Source organism: Perognathus longimembris, chromosome 2 (assembly GCF_023159225.1).
Source record: "Perognathus longimembris pacificus isolate PPM17 chromosome 2, ASM2315922v1, whole genome shotgun sequence".
Lineage (NCBI taxonomy): Eukaryota > Metazoa > Chordata > Mammalia > Rodentia > Heteromyidae > Perognathus > Perognathus longimembris.
The window spans coordinates 90,519,115-90,533,719 of NC_063162.1; positions in this window are offsets into that span (position 1 = coordinate 90,519,115).

The following is a 14,605-nucleotide window of genomic DNA, read 5'->3' on the forward strand; positions in this document are numbered from 1 at the left end:
TGGCTTCTGTACTTAAGGCTGGTCCTCTACCACTTAAGCTACAGCTCTAGTTCTGTCTTTTTGGTGATTCATTGGAGATAATGGCTTTATGGACTTTCCTGCCATGGGCTCTTCTTACTCTAATCCTCAGGTCATAGCCTCCTGAGTAGCTAGGATTGTAGACACCAGCCACTGGACCTGGCTCAAACTAAACTTTTTAAGGAATAAAATGTTTTCATAGTCTCATCTCCTGCCTTGTTAGTGAGCATTTGGAAGCTTCAGTCATGTAAAAGAACACATTACTTTCCAGAGGTTCACTTTGTGCAAACTAGGATGTTCTGAAAGAAATCAAAGAATAAGAGAATGCCAAGATTTCTGTGTTAGGAGGCCTCCTCAATTCTAAGAACAGTACATCCTGTAAATCATATAAGCACAAGGAATAGATAATAATCAAGTTTAATTTCTTTATAACGTTTTAGGTCAAGAAAATATGTGCTCAGCATTTCTAATATTTTGAATATAATAATTTTTTTTCATTTATATGGTACTGAGGAATTGAACCCATGGCCTCAGGCATGCTAGGCAAGCACTCTACCACTAAGTCACATTCCCAGCCCGCATTTCTAATATTTTAAGAGTAACTTTCTTGGGCTGGGGATATGGCCTAGTGGCAAGAGTGCCTGCCTCAGATATACGAGGCCCTAGGTTCGATTCCCCAGCACCACATATACAGAAAACGGCCAGAAGCGGTGCTGTGGCTCAAGTGGCAGAGTGCTAGCCTTGAGCGGGAAGAAGCCAGGGACAGTGCTCAGGCCCTGAGTCCAAGGCCCAGGACTGGCAAAAAAAAAAAAAAAAAAAAAGAGTAACTTTCTTGAGTACTCCCTGGGTGAGCTTCAGAATACTGGCACTAAACAGCAGTTTCTTCTTCTGCTTCTTTTTTTTTTTTTTTTTTTTTTTTTTTTTTGTCGGTTGTGGGGCTTGAACTCTGGGCCTGGGCACTGTCCCTGAGCTCTTCAGCTCTCAGCCATTGCTCTACCACGTGAGCTACAGCATCACTTCCTTAAACAGTAGTTTTGAAGTAGTATTTGGCACTTGATTTACTCTAGTACCTTTGTTAGACTAGCAGATCCTCTGTCTCATCTAATCATGTTGTGTTGGACTCTCAGTGGTCTGGGCTAAGATACTAACATAGGAATAACTGAATTTATATTCCTGTATGACAACCATAGCACTGAAATTGATTACATAACACCACCTACAGAAAGTTGGTATGATTTCCAATTTGCAATAGTCCTCACTCTTCTCATTTGCTTGTTCCAGAATGCTTCTCTTGCTTATATTATCAACACAACTTTTAGAAGTAATTTATTTTTGTGTATTGGTGGTGGTGGTAGTGTGGTGGTAGTTTTCTAGCCCTGGGGCTTGAACTCAGGGCCTGGGAACTGTTGCTGAACTTCTTTTGTCCAAGGCTAGCACTCTACCACTTGAGCCATAGCACCATTTCCGGATTTTACTGATAATGTGGTACTGAGGAATCAAACCCAGGGCTTCATGCATGATAGGCAAGCACTCTACCACTAAGCCACATTCCCAGCCCAAAAGTAATGTTTCTAACTATCAAAATATTATTTATAAATAATGTGAATGTAAAATATGAAAGACAAATGAAAGATTTTTTATGAATATTAAGAAATATTTGGCAGGCATTGGTGATTCACATTTGTTATTCTAGCTACTCAGGAGGCTGAGATCTAAGAATTATGGTTTGAAGCCAGCTGGGCAGGAAAGTCCATGAAACTTTAACAACCAGAAAACCAGAAGTAGAGCTGTGGCTCAAAGTGGTAGAGAGCTGTCCTTGAGCCAAAAAAAGCTCAGGGACAGAACCCAGACCCTGAATTCAAGGCCTAAGACCGACAAAAAAAAAATTTAATAAATATCACATATCTACTTTAAATCCAGATTTCTTTGATATTTATTATAGCATGTTTTGACCTATAGATCCTGTACTGTTCATTTGAACCTATTTTTTAATTTATTTCCGTTATTTAGGAAAAGCTATAATGTATTAAGAGCAATGTTAGAATTTCCAAGGGAAAAAAAAAATCAACCAAGTGATATTTTTCATGTATCAATATATTTTTGGTTTGGAAAGAAGGAAAAAAGAAGAAAATGTTCTGAAATTATGCAAATGTGGACATAGGGGGCTGGGAATGTGGCTTAGTGGTAGAGTGTTTGCCTAGCGTGCATGAAACCCTGGGTTCGATTTCTCAGCGCCACATAACCAGAAAAAGACAGAAGGGGCACTGTGGCTCAAGGAGTAGAGTACTAGCCTCAAGCAAAAAGAAGCCAGGGACAGTGCTCAGGCCCTGAGTCCCAAGCTCCAGGACAGGCAAAAAAGAAAGAAAGAGACAAAGAAAGAAAGAAAGAAAGAAAGAAAGAAAGAAAGAAAGAAAGAAAGAAAGAAAGAAAGAAAGAAAGAAAGAAAGAAAGAAAGAAAGAAAGAAAGAAAGAAAGAAAGAAAGAAAGAAAGAAAGAAAGAAAGAAAGAAGAAGAAAGAAAGAAAGAAAGAAAGAAAGAAAGGAAGGAAGGAAGGAAGGAAGGAAAGAAAGAAAGAAAGAAAGAAAGAAAGAAAGAAAGAAAGAAAGAAAGAAAGAAAGAAAGAAAGAAAGAAAGAAGAAAGAAAGAAAGAAAGAAAGAGGCTGGGGATATAGCCTAGTGGCAAGAGTGCCAGCCTCGGATACATGAGGCCCTAGGTTCGGTTCCCCAGCACCACATATACAGAAAACGGCCAGAAGCGGCGCTGTGGCTCAAGTGGCAGAGTGCTAGCCTTGAGCGGGAAGAAGCCAGGGACAGTGCTCAGGCCCTGAGTCCAAGGCCCAGGACTGGCCAAAAAAAAAAAAAGAAAGAAAGAAAATGTGAACATAGCAAAATACAAATAGTTTTATTTTCTTATGACATAGCTATCTTATTAAGATGTCATTTTCATTATTATGCAATCCGAAACAAAACACAAGAGTTTTTCTACTTCTTAATATAGGTGGCATTAATATACTAATAGTGCTTACCAGAATACTTACCAATCTATGAATATTTTTAAATATAATAATAGTATTTAAACTTTAGTAATTAGAAAATACCTACATTAAACTAGGTATTGTAACTCATTCCTGTAATCCCAGCTGATCAGGAGGTTGATATCCGAAAATTGAGGTTTGAAACCAGCTTGAGCAGAAAAATCCATGGGCTCTTATCTCTAATTAACCAGTAAAAGCCAGAAATGGAGTTGTGATGCAAGGGGTAGATTGCTAGCCTTAAGCAAAAAACTAAGGGACCCTTCCCATGCACTGAGTTCAAGCCCCAGAACGGATACCAAAAATAAAATAAAAAATAAAAGGGGGTTTTTGGGAGGAGGCTGGAGGAGGAGAAGGCAGATGAAGAGAAGAAGGAGGAGGAGAAAATATAGATTAAAATTACAGTTCTGAAAGGAATATAACTCCGCCGAGCAGCTAATCTATCATTTGTCAAAAAAAATACCAGGAACTGGAAACATGTTTTTGTGGGGCACAGGAACAGAGAGAGATAGAGGAAAGGTGAGCAACTATAGTCATATTCAGTGTAAAAATTTTAAATAAAAACATTCCAGTTCCACTAGTTACTTTCAGTAAGACAAGACATGGGCCAAGTCAAGTCAACTTACCTCCATGTAAAACCTGCTTCTTTATTAGGGACACAACATAGTTTGGGATTCAGTATTTGCCATCTGACCAATTGATATAAGATTCTGTAATTTAGTATTCTAACTTCTTCCAGTCTTATTTATGTGAATCTCCCAAACTGTTTTATAGCTGACACCTTTAGATATTGAAGGTAGTTATAGATCTACTTCACCTTCCTTTGTAAATTAGTGTTCTTATTTGAAAGGGGGAAAGTATTTTAAAATCTTGGTACTGAGGAACAAATCATTGGTGTTAACATACAGTAACATTCAAGTCTAATATGAGATTTGAAAGACAGAGTCTGAATAGAGGTTTGGGCACATCTTTGCTGGAGAAACCATCTTCAGCATTAGCAGCTGTGCACTGACATCACAGTTGTTTGGTTACATGTGAGTTTTACACATCTGTCAACTAAATCAGAACTGAAAATGAAAAATATAGTACACAGAAACATGAGGATTTGTGACTCCCCCTGGAGAATTGGTGGTCCATAAACCAATAGATATTACTAAACCATAGAGGCAGAATACTCTCATCTGTGACAGACATAATCTTGCTTTAGTACTGCTTGTATCATGTTGCAGAAAACTATATTCATTGTCCTCTGGCCAGCATTAGAAAATGTTAGAATATGCGTGACAATATTAAATATGCAGTTGGGCCTCAGTGGCTCATGCCTATAAACCTAGCTACTCGAGAGGCTGAGATCTGAGGATCATCGTTCAAAGACAGCCTGGGCAGAAAAGTTCCTGAGATTCTTTTATCTTCAATTAAACACACACACACACACACACACACACACACACACACACACACACGCACGTGCCTCTAGTGGCTCAAACCTATAATCCTAGCTACTCAGGAGACTGAGATCTGAGGATCGAGGTTGAAAGCTAGCCCAGGCAGGAAAGTCTGACACTTATCTCCAATTAACCACCAGAAAACCAGAAGTGGCACTGTGGTTCAAAGTGGTAGAGTGCTAGCCTAGACCTGAAAAGCTCAGGGACAGCACCCAGGCCCAGAGTTCAAGTCCCACGACCCCCCCCCCCCAAAAAAAGATAGATGTAGAGAGATAAGTAGATAGGTAAGTAGATTGATATAGTATAAAGGAAGCCAAGCATCAGTGGCTCAAACCTGTAATTCTGGCTACTTAGAAGGCTGCCATCTGCGGGTCACAGTTCAAAGCTAGCCCTGGTAGAAAAGTCCATGAGACTCATATCTCCAATTAAACACAAAAAGGCAAAATTTGAGCTGTGGTTCAAGTGGAAGAATGCTAGCCTTGAGCAAGAAAGCTCATGGACAGTGCCCAGGCCCTGATTTCCAGCTCCAGAACTGGCCAAAAAACAAATCAACAAACAAAAAATGTGAAGGAACTGTTTAATGATGCCACCAGCATATACATATATTAGAAACACTATCACAATTTTTTGTGTTCTGAAATAAATCTACTTGAAAAAATACTACACTCGTTTTTTGAGAAGTACTGTGTATAATTGTAAGTCTTAATGCAATCAGATGAATATCTTCCTTTTATTTGGACTAATGAGATGCTTGGCATAATTCACTTTCTACATTGTTGTCAAACATGAGCCAATGATCTGATTTGAAAGCCATATTTTCTTCTTGTGGATGGAATAGACCAAAGTCATAGTAGCTCTAACTCTTGCAAATTTCACACTGCCCAGGCAATGAATCTGCCACTCTGTTCTTTGGTTCTCTAGAATGAATGTATGTAGGAACTGAAATGTATGATCCCCACAGGAAAACACAGAACAGATAAGCACAGCAGCCATGGCCTAAGAAGTCCCATCCTGAGAGCAGACCATTAATTTCTGGAGAAGATCTAGAGATCTCACATAACATAGCACTGTTATCTGAACCTCTCTGCACGTGTGCCCAACATGCCTTAAAGATCAGAAAAGTCAGTCTGGGTGCCCATGTTCCATACCTGTAATCCTGACTTCTTAGGAGATTGAGATCTGAGAATTGAGGTTCAAAGCCAGCCCAGGCAGGAAAGTCTGTGAGGTTTAAATCTAATTCAGCGCCAAAAAGCTGGAAGTGGAGGTGTGGCTCAAGTGGTGATGTGCTAGTCTTGGGTAAAAATACTCAGGGACAGCTCCCCGGCCCTGAGTTCAAGCCTCAGGACTAGCACACACACACACAAAAAGTACAGTGTTAAGAACACACACACACACACACACACACACCATGTTATCAGTAGTAAGTCTTGTAATATATGTGTAATAATGTTATATAATGTCTATTACATAGTAAAATATTATGTATAATACTATATGTATGTATTTTTACTGAAAGCTATAGGGATAGAAGTATAGCTCAATAACAGATTAGTTCCAACACATGCAGGAGGCCCTGGGATCCAACCCCAGCATCACAGAAAAATAAAATTTAAAACTACTATATGTTTGCAATTGGTTCATGGGGAAAAAAGAAAAGATTACTACCATCTATTACAACTAAAATATAACTTCAAGATTGAAATCTTCACGTAAATGAGCCCCATTGCCTGCCCTACTGCAGAAAGTCTTGAGGCTGGGAGTAGGGGGGTGGTGGGGGGGGGGGGGGGTGAGGCAAGCCCTCTCTAAAGGCCCTGCATTGAATAGGCTCAGTTGAACAATTTTCAGATGGCATCTCCAGTCTTGCCCAAGTGCAGGCCTCCCCCTGTAGCTCCTTCCTGACTGGTGGAAAGCCATATTTCCAGGAAGCTTCCTTCTTTGGGGAAGACCCAGGTCCTTCCCTCCCTTCAGACAGAACACTCATATCCACAGAAGAAAGGATCTGAGAGGGGAGAAGAATTTCCCTACCCATGGCCTCCATGTGCAAGGGGAAATTTTCTCTTAGTAATTCAGAGATCCTTGACTGGCATCACCTCCCAGGACTCCAAATGCTTCCTTTCTTGTTTATAATCCTCTTAAGTTCCTTTTTTCCCCATTCCCTCAGTGATTCGGTCAGTGTTTCTCACTCTTTCTCACTGAGATTGGCGCCCCTCCTCCACAAGCAAACCTCACCCAGGGACAGGCCTAGAGGCCTAGGGGGGCTTTCAAGTTTATGGTCCATTATAGGTGAACTCTGGGAGTGTTGAGCAGGCCTGCGGAACTAATCACTTATCTTAAACCCCTCAGACAGTGGGGACTTGCGTTTGTAGCTGGCTAAATGTCTCTGCTTATTTTAATTGTGAGGAGAAAAGAAAATCAGATTTATGAAACACTGTTCAGTGCTGGGAAACATTCTCCCCCACCCCCCTTCCCAAAAGAAAAAAATAGTCCACAAAATCACTCACCAAAAAAGACCACATAAAGAAAGAAGAAGAGAGAAGGAAGGAAGGAAGGGAGGGAGGGGAGGGAGGAAGGGAGGGAGGGAGGGAGGGAGGGGAGGGAGGGAGGGAGGGAGGAAGGAAGGAAGGAAGGAAGGAAGGAAGGAAGGAAGGAAGGAAGAAGGAAGGAAGGAAGGAAGGAAGGAAGAAAGGAAGGAAGGAAGGAAGGAAGGAAGGAAGGAAAGAAGGAAAGAGGGAAAGAAAGGGAAACTCTTATGCACTTTGCCCAGATAACAAAACAAAAGGCAAAGTAGTTATAGCAGAAAATGTAAAGGAAATGTAGTTTGTTCACATGAGGCTCCTGTGAAACCTGCATGCAGGTTTGCTCTGCAGGGTTAATGACAAAACCATACACTGTGGATTAGGGCAACCCTGAAAGGTGAAATACAAAGCAACAGGGCTGAGAAATTTTAATCAGGAACAAAGATTACCATAATCCCCAAATGGGCTTACTTGTGAAAGAAGAGACATTTGCCAAGGATAAACATCTTAAAACAATGGAAGTGGTGTGTAAAATTAACCTGAGGAACATCTAGGCTGAAGAGGGGCTTTCTAAAAATAATTCATTTTTTCCATGACAGGTAAACTAACTTTTTCTACACATCACCACAGCATGGCATAATTATTTTAAGGTTAGAGTTTGAGCTTTTTGAAAATAAGAGTTTCTCTGTGTTTCTTGGCTTCTAGAAGGCAAGGATTGCCTAATTTAAAAAAAAAATCCACTGTCTTACATCTTTTAACTTTATTACAGTATGATCATTGCTGTAAGCTTCTGTTCACAACTGGAAAAAAATTCAGGTAAAGAATATGAAATAGTTATGTAATCCTAGCTACACAGGAAGCTGAGATCAAAATAGTTCTATAATCCTAGCTACACAGGAAGCTGAGATCCGAGGATCTGAAGTGCCAGACTTTGACGTCAGGTCCCACTTTACCACGTGAAGCCCACTTTACCATGTGAACCCCACTTTACCACGCGAACCTGAGATAAGCAGGCCCTGTGAGCAAACCCAGGACAAGCCCATTAGGGCCCAGTGGGTCTAGAACTCTAACCTCTGGGAATGCTTAACTCTGACCACCCCTAGAATGCCTCAAGCCCTATGCCTCGAGCCCTGAGCCAATCAGATTTGTACCTGTGTCCTAATCTTGCTTGCTTGAACACCTGATTGTTGTAACTTTGTTTTTTGCCTTTATAAACCCTGTGTAATCACAGCTCGGGGCTCCCTCTTAACCTCTGCTGTGTTGGTGGGGTAGGACGAGGCCCGAGTTGCAGCTCCCTTGAATAAAGCCTTGCCTTGCTTTTGCATTTCAGAATGTCTGAGTCTCGGTGGCCTTCTTGGTGGTTGTCTCGCAACCTGGCACAGCAGATCAAGGTTGAAAGCCAGGCTGGAAGGAAAGTCCATAACATTCTTTCTTTTCTTTTCTTTTCTTTTTTTTTTTTTTTTGGCCATTCCTGGGGCTTGAACTCAGGGCCTGAGCACTGTTCCTGGCTTCTTTTTGCTCAAAGCTAGCACTCTGCCACTTGAGCCACAGCGCCACTTCTGGCCGTTTTCTGTATATGTGGTGCTGGGGAATTGAACCCAGGGCCTCATGTATACGAGGCAAGCACTCTTGCCACTAGGCCATATCCCCAGCAGTCCATAACATTCTTATCTCCAATAAACTACCCAAAGTGCTGGAAGTGGAGCTGTGGCTCAAGTGGTAGAGTGCCTAGCCCTGGTTCAAACCCCAGGACAAGAAAAACAAGAAAAGAATTAAAAAATATATAATCAAAGGCAATTATATGAACTAACTGGTGATGGATAATAATCACATCTTTTCATCAACTCTACAGTGGTTTAAAAAAATAATGAATTGCCTATCTGTTTTTTGGTTCTAAGAGGAAGCAAAGACATACAGGTATCAATTACTGGAGTTGGCACATACCCACAGAATATTCTCCTTTTGTCCTGAGACCTGTCTAGTGGACTTATGGTAGGAAAACTGGGATTTACTTTTTTTAAAGAACATGCAAAATACTCATTAGAATGTTGGATGGAAAGGCCAGTACTTTAATAAAGAATAAAAATAAAATTGAATGATTTTTAGCTTCACTAAATAAATTGTAAGAAATGAACATAACTTGTCAGGCACTGGTGGCTCATGCCTATAATTCTAGCTACTCAGGAGGCTGAGATCTGAGTACCAGGGCTTAAAGCCAGCCCGAACAGAAAAGTCCAAGAGACTCTTATCTCCCCCCCCAAAAACAAAAAAACTACTCAGAAAAAGCCAGAAGTGGCACTGTGGCTCAAATGGTAGAGTGCTAGCCTTGAGCACAAAAAGGCTCAGGAACAGTGCCCAGGCCCTGAGTTCAATCCCTAGGATGGGAAAGGAGGAGGAGGAGGGGGGAGGGGGAGGGGGAGGGGAAGGGGGAGGGGGAGGGGAGGGGAGGAGGAGGAGGAGGAGGAGGAGGAGGAGGAGGAGGAGGAATAAACATAACCAGTGAGAAATTAGTATATTAATGAGGAAATGTTATGTATTCCAGACCAGAAGCTAGAATTATGTAACTATGTAGATTATGAGCTTGGAAATACAATATTTTACTATATTATTCATTTCTCTGACACAATCTACTATATTTTATCATCCCATGTGAGCTTAGCAGATCACACTTAGAAACCTCTAAGGTAGACTGGCTATGTGAAACTGAGAAGATAAATAACAAAATATCTTTTTATGGAGCCCCAACTCCTTGTGGAGCCAATCCAAAATATACTCTATAAAGAACAGACCACTAACACTTACGTGATAATAATACTATAATAATAACAATCTTGCAGTTATGGAAAGCTTTTCACTTCCAAAGTGCTTTCCATTTATTATAGTTCCTTTGATATCCCCATATAGTAAGTATTCATCTTTGGCCCCTGCGGAAAATGTATTCTTCATTCAGAGACTCCTGGGCTAGCAGGCTTTGTGAGAAAACTCAGGTCAAATCAGTGAACACTTTACACCCAAGTATGTATTTCGCTTTTCACATAGTATGATAAAATAGCAATCCTATGGAATACGAAACAGGCTTAAATGGCTATGAATCTGTGGAAGAAAAAGCTTATTGAATAATGAATTTTTATCTTAACTCTCTGAACCAGCAACAATATATTTGATGGAAACATATAGCAGTCTACAAAATAAATTTCCCTTCTTTTCCTTAATGCAGAATTCCTGAGCTAGAACACACTTCCCAGCACCTATTATGCATAGGCATAGCCGTAGAATGGGAGGAAAAGAGACACTGGGCTTTATGCTCTCCTTCCTCCTCCCTTCTCTTCTTCCTCCTCCTTTCGCTGGTAGAGGGGCTTGAACTCAAGGCTTGAACAATGTCCCCTTGCTTTTTTTGCTGAAGTCTGGTGATCTAACACTTACCCTCTACTGCCAGCTTTTTGTAGTTAATTGGAAATAAAAGTTTCAAGAATTTGTCTACTCAGGCTGACTTGAAACTATGATCCTCAGATCTCAGTTTCCTGTGTTTCTAGGAGTATAGGTATGAGACACCAGTGCTTGACCCTTTCCTAGGGTTAAAAGTGAGAAATATGTAACTTCCTTGTTCTTTAGGCTCTTGGATTTAGCACTTTTTTGTTGGAACAATTGGCTATGATACTACTGTCCTATATTTATAAGAACATAGGCAACAGACAAAAGTTACAGTTCATTATTATTAATTTTTTTTTTTGGAGGGGGAGAGATGGGGATTACTGGTCCTAGAGCTTGAACTCAAGGCTGGGTGCTGTCCCTTAGCTTTTTTGCTCTTTGTGGAGCTCACAGGTCCATTGTTTTTGGTGGTTAATTGGAGATCAGAGTCTCGCAGACTTTTCTGTCCAGGCTGAATTTGAACTACAATCTTCAGATTTCAGCCTCCTGAGTAGCTAGGATTACAGGCATGAGTCACTACTATCCAGCAAATTTCATTACTCTTGATTGGGAAAGAGTTCACACATTTATGGGTGATGACATCCAGCCTTGATTCACTCAGGACACATACATTAGCCGCAGTAAATGTTCTAGGTTTTAACATTGATATTAAGTGAATTTTGTTCAAACAATTAAATACATAGTTTATTAACTGGAACTAAGAGCCAAGTACCAGTGTTTCACACCTGTAATTCTAGCTTCTCAGGAAGCTGGGCTCTGGGGATCTCATGCAGGAAAATTCATGAGATTCTTTTCTCCAATTAATCACCAAAAAGCTGAAGGGGAGCTGTGATTCAAGTGCCAGAGTGCAAGCCTTGAGCAGGAAAGCTCAGGGGCAGTGCCTAGGCCCTGAATTCAAGCCCCAGTACCACACACACACACACACACACACACACACACACACACACACACACATGCTATGTGTGCAACTTCTATATTATATTGTTGAAGAAATGAGAAAAATGTTGGTAAAAAATGTACTGAACAGTGTTCAAGCATATAAATAATCCTTCCAATCCTATCTCAGTGAAGTTATTTATTATTCTTACAGAAATCATCAAGTATAGTAGTCACAGATTTATGTAATCTCTTCTTTAAAAAGTAATAATTGGGCTGGGGATATGACCTAGTGGCGAGAGAGCTCGCCCTCGTATACATGAGGCCCTGGGTTTGATTCCCCAGCACCACATATACTTCTGTATATTCTGGCCATTTTCTAATGGCCAGAAGTGGCGCTGTGGCGCAAGTGGCAGAGTGCTAGCCTTGAGCAAAAAGAAGCCAGGGACAGTGTTCAGGCCCTGAGTCCAAGCCCCAGGACTGGCCAAAAAAAAAAAAAAAGTAAATAATTTGCATGCATCAGCTGAAGTATTGTGAACTTCATGATAATAGCTATATGAATACTTCTCTTTCCTCATACTATTTGAGGAACTTAAATTCCTTAACAATTTTATAAATTCATGCTACAGTAATGGGAGGAAAAAGCAACGGAATGGAAGACACAAAAATGCATTTAGAGGATGATTATTTAACCTGGTAGTAAGATTTATATTCAGCTGAACCAGGTGGTGCACACTTGTAATCCCAGCACTTGAGCAGGAGGAGGATTGTGAATATGAGCCCACTCTGGGCTGCAGAGTAAATCTCTGCCTCAAAACAAGAATATTTTTATAGGTAGATACTCAACTGATATCTAGTCAAAGATTTAAAAATTAATGACAAATTTTATGGAATAAAATGTGCTTTTTTTAAAGTTGTGATTTGGTTTTCAACGTATTTCAGATTTGATAAGAACATAGCACAAAGTCTCAGCCAGAGTTAATCGCCATTTAAATTATCACATACACAGGCCTCTTGTGCTCTGAAGGACATAAAGGGTGATTGTGATGAATCTCTGCACTTTTTTGAAATGACACTTTGTGGTTAACACAAAACCACAGGTTCATTTATATATGTAGGTCACTATGAACTCAAACTATTTGGCTCTAGCAAATGACAGAGGCTATAGAGAGAGCAGATTAAGGCTTCCTTTAGGCCACTAGACAAGACAAAAACTTCTCAGATTCTCCCCTAAAAGTCTGGGGAATTATTTGGCCAGGGTTGCAAAATCATAGTCAAGGATCTACCAGCAAACCAAAATCACTTGAGAAAGGATTATACCTCAGGATCAGGCTGAAATTTTGGAAAGATTCTTTTGGATTCTGAGATATGCTCAGAGACTTCAATCTAGTTTCTAGGTCTTAGAATTTGATTGTTGTGGTTGCTGCCACTTCATTATAAATGGGAAAGGTATTCAGTCATGATGAAGGAGGGGATTTATATGTAAATAAAAGATGTTTTGCAAAACCACTGTTCCTCGGGCTGAAGGGCATATGATTTTCCAAGTGCTACCTGACATGCACATGCATGTGTACACACACACACACACCAAGAAATTTAAAAAAACTGGAGACACTATATTTTGAATATTAACCATCTTCCTATTTATGTCCAATATTTAGCGTTCAGAAAGGAACAATGAACTAATTTCAAATACCACCTTATACAACTAATGCCATATGCTCACCAAACCATTGTTTTATAATGATTATTTAAAGAAAAAAATCTTCAACCAACTATTTTGTTAAGTGTATCTTTTTGTTGTTGTTGCTGGTTGTGGGGTTTGAACTCTGGGCCTGGGAACTCAGGCCTGGGCACTCTCCCTGGCTTCTTCAGCTCAAGGCTGGTGCTCTACCACTTGAGCCACAGCACCACTTCTGGTTTTCTAGTGGTTATTTGGAGATAAGAGTCTCACAGGCTTAATTCCCTGGGCTGGCTTTCAGTCACAATCCTCAGATCTCAGCCTCCTGAGTAACTAGGATCACAGGCACGAGCTACTGGTGCCTGGTTTGCTGAAAATACCTTGTGCACAATTCTAAAGCAACAATAAATTTTGTCTAATGTTACACCTGAACTCAAAACCTGATCTTACAATATACCTACAAGTGATAGAGATTAAAAGTTAAATAAAAAAGACTTATTAGAGTCAGATAAAAAGTGACATTCCAGAACTTTTAGATCTCTAGTTCATCATGTTAAATGTTCATTAATTCATGTAAATAATCACTTAATATTTTCTTTATGCAAGACACATAATATGTGCTGTAAGACAAAGAAGCATAAGATACTTGTACTACGCTCAAAGAATGTTCAAATATAAGAGACAGACACAAGTTCTAGGAAATAGTTGATTTAAACCCTAAGAGATCCTGCTAACACCATCTTTACTTTTATTTTCATAATATAGTCATCAGACTGATTTTGGATCTATTTTTGTGAGGTAAAGTTCCAGCAAATAGGAAAAAAGAAAAGAAGGAAGGGAGGGAGGGAGGGAAGAAAGAAGGAAGGAAAATTAAAGAAAGAAAAAAAGATTACCCTAAACTCTCAGAACAAATGCTAAATTCTGAGCACAATATGAAATATCTATTATCAAATAATTAAATGTAGGTGATTTCACAACTAAAACTTTTGAGTTAAGATTTGGGGATTCTTATAGGACCTGTGGTTAAGATATACATTATTCAGCAGAAACATTCTATATTTATTCTTATTATCTCTGTAGGAAATTGAGCACATGCTAAGTGAGTGCTATACCTCCTAGGTTCTATGTTCCATGCTCTTACTTACTAATAATTTGCCTTTATAATTTCAGAGACAAAAGAGTACTTCTTGTTTGGATAAAAATAATATTTTTTGTAATTTATTTATTAATTAAAGAAAAGTTTTTTTTTGACAAGATGTTGTGCAAAAAGGGTACAGTTACATAGTAGGGCAGTGTGTACATTACTTGTAATATCTTACATCCAGTTTTTCTTTCCCTTCCCTAGTTGGTAGACATACATACAATACACAATGTACCAAGAACATATACAGTAGCCACGTGGCCTACGCCAAAGGAAATTCGCCTAGGTCTTTAAATGTAATGTCTACAATAGACTATGTCGACAATAGTCTTGTATGAACTTACATACATAGCTTTTGAGCTATTGTGATCCACTGAGAGGTCAGTTTTTGACCTTTATGTGTTGAGTAGTTGTTTGGTTTTAGTTACATAATGTAGGGTCACTGACCCAAACCTGTGGGAAATACC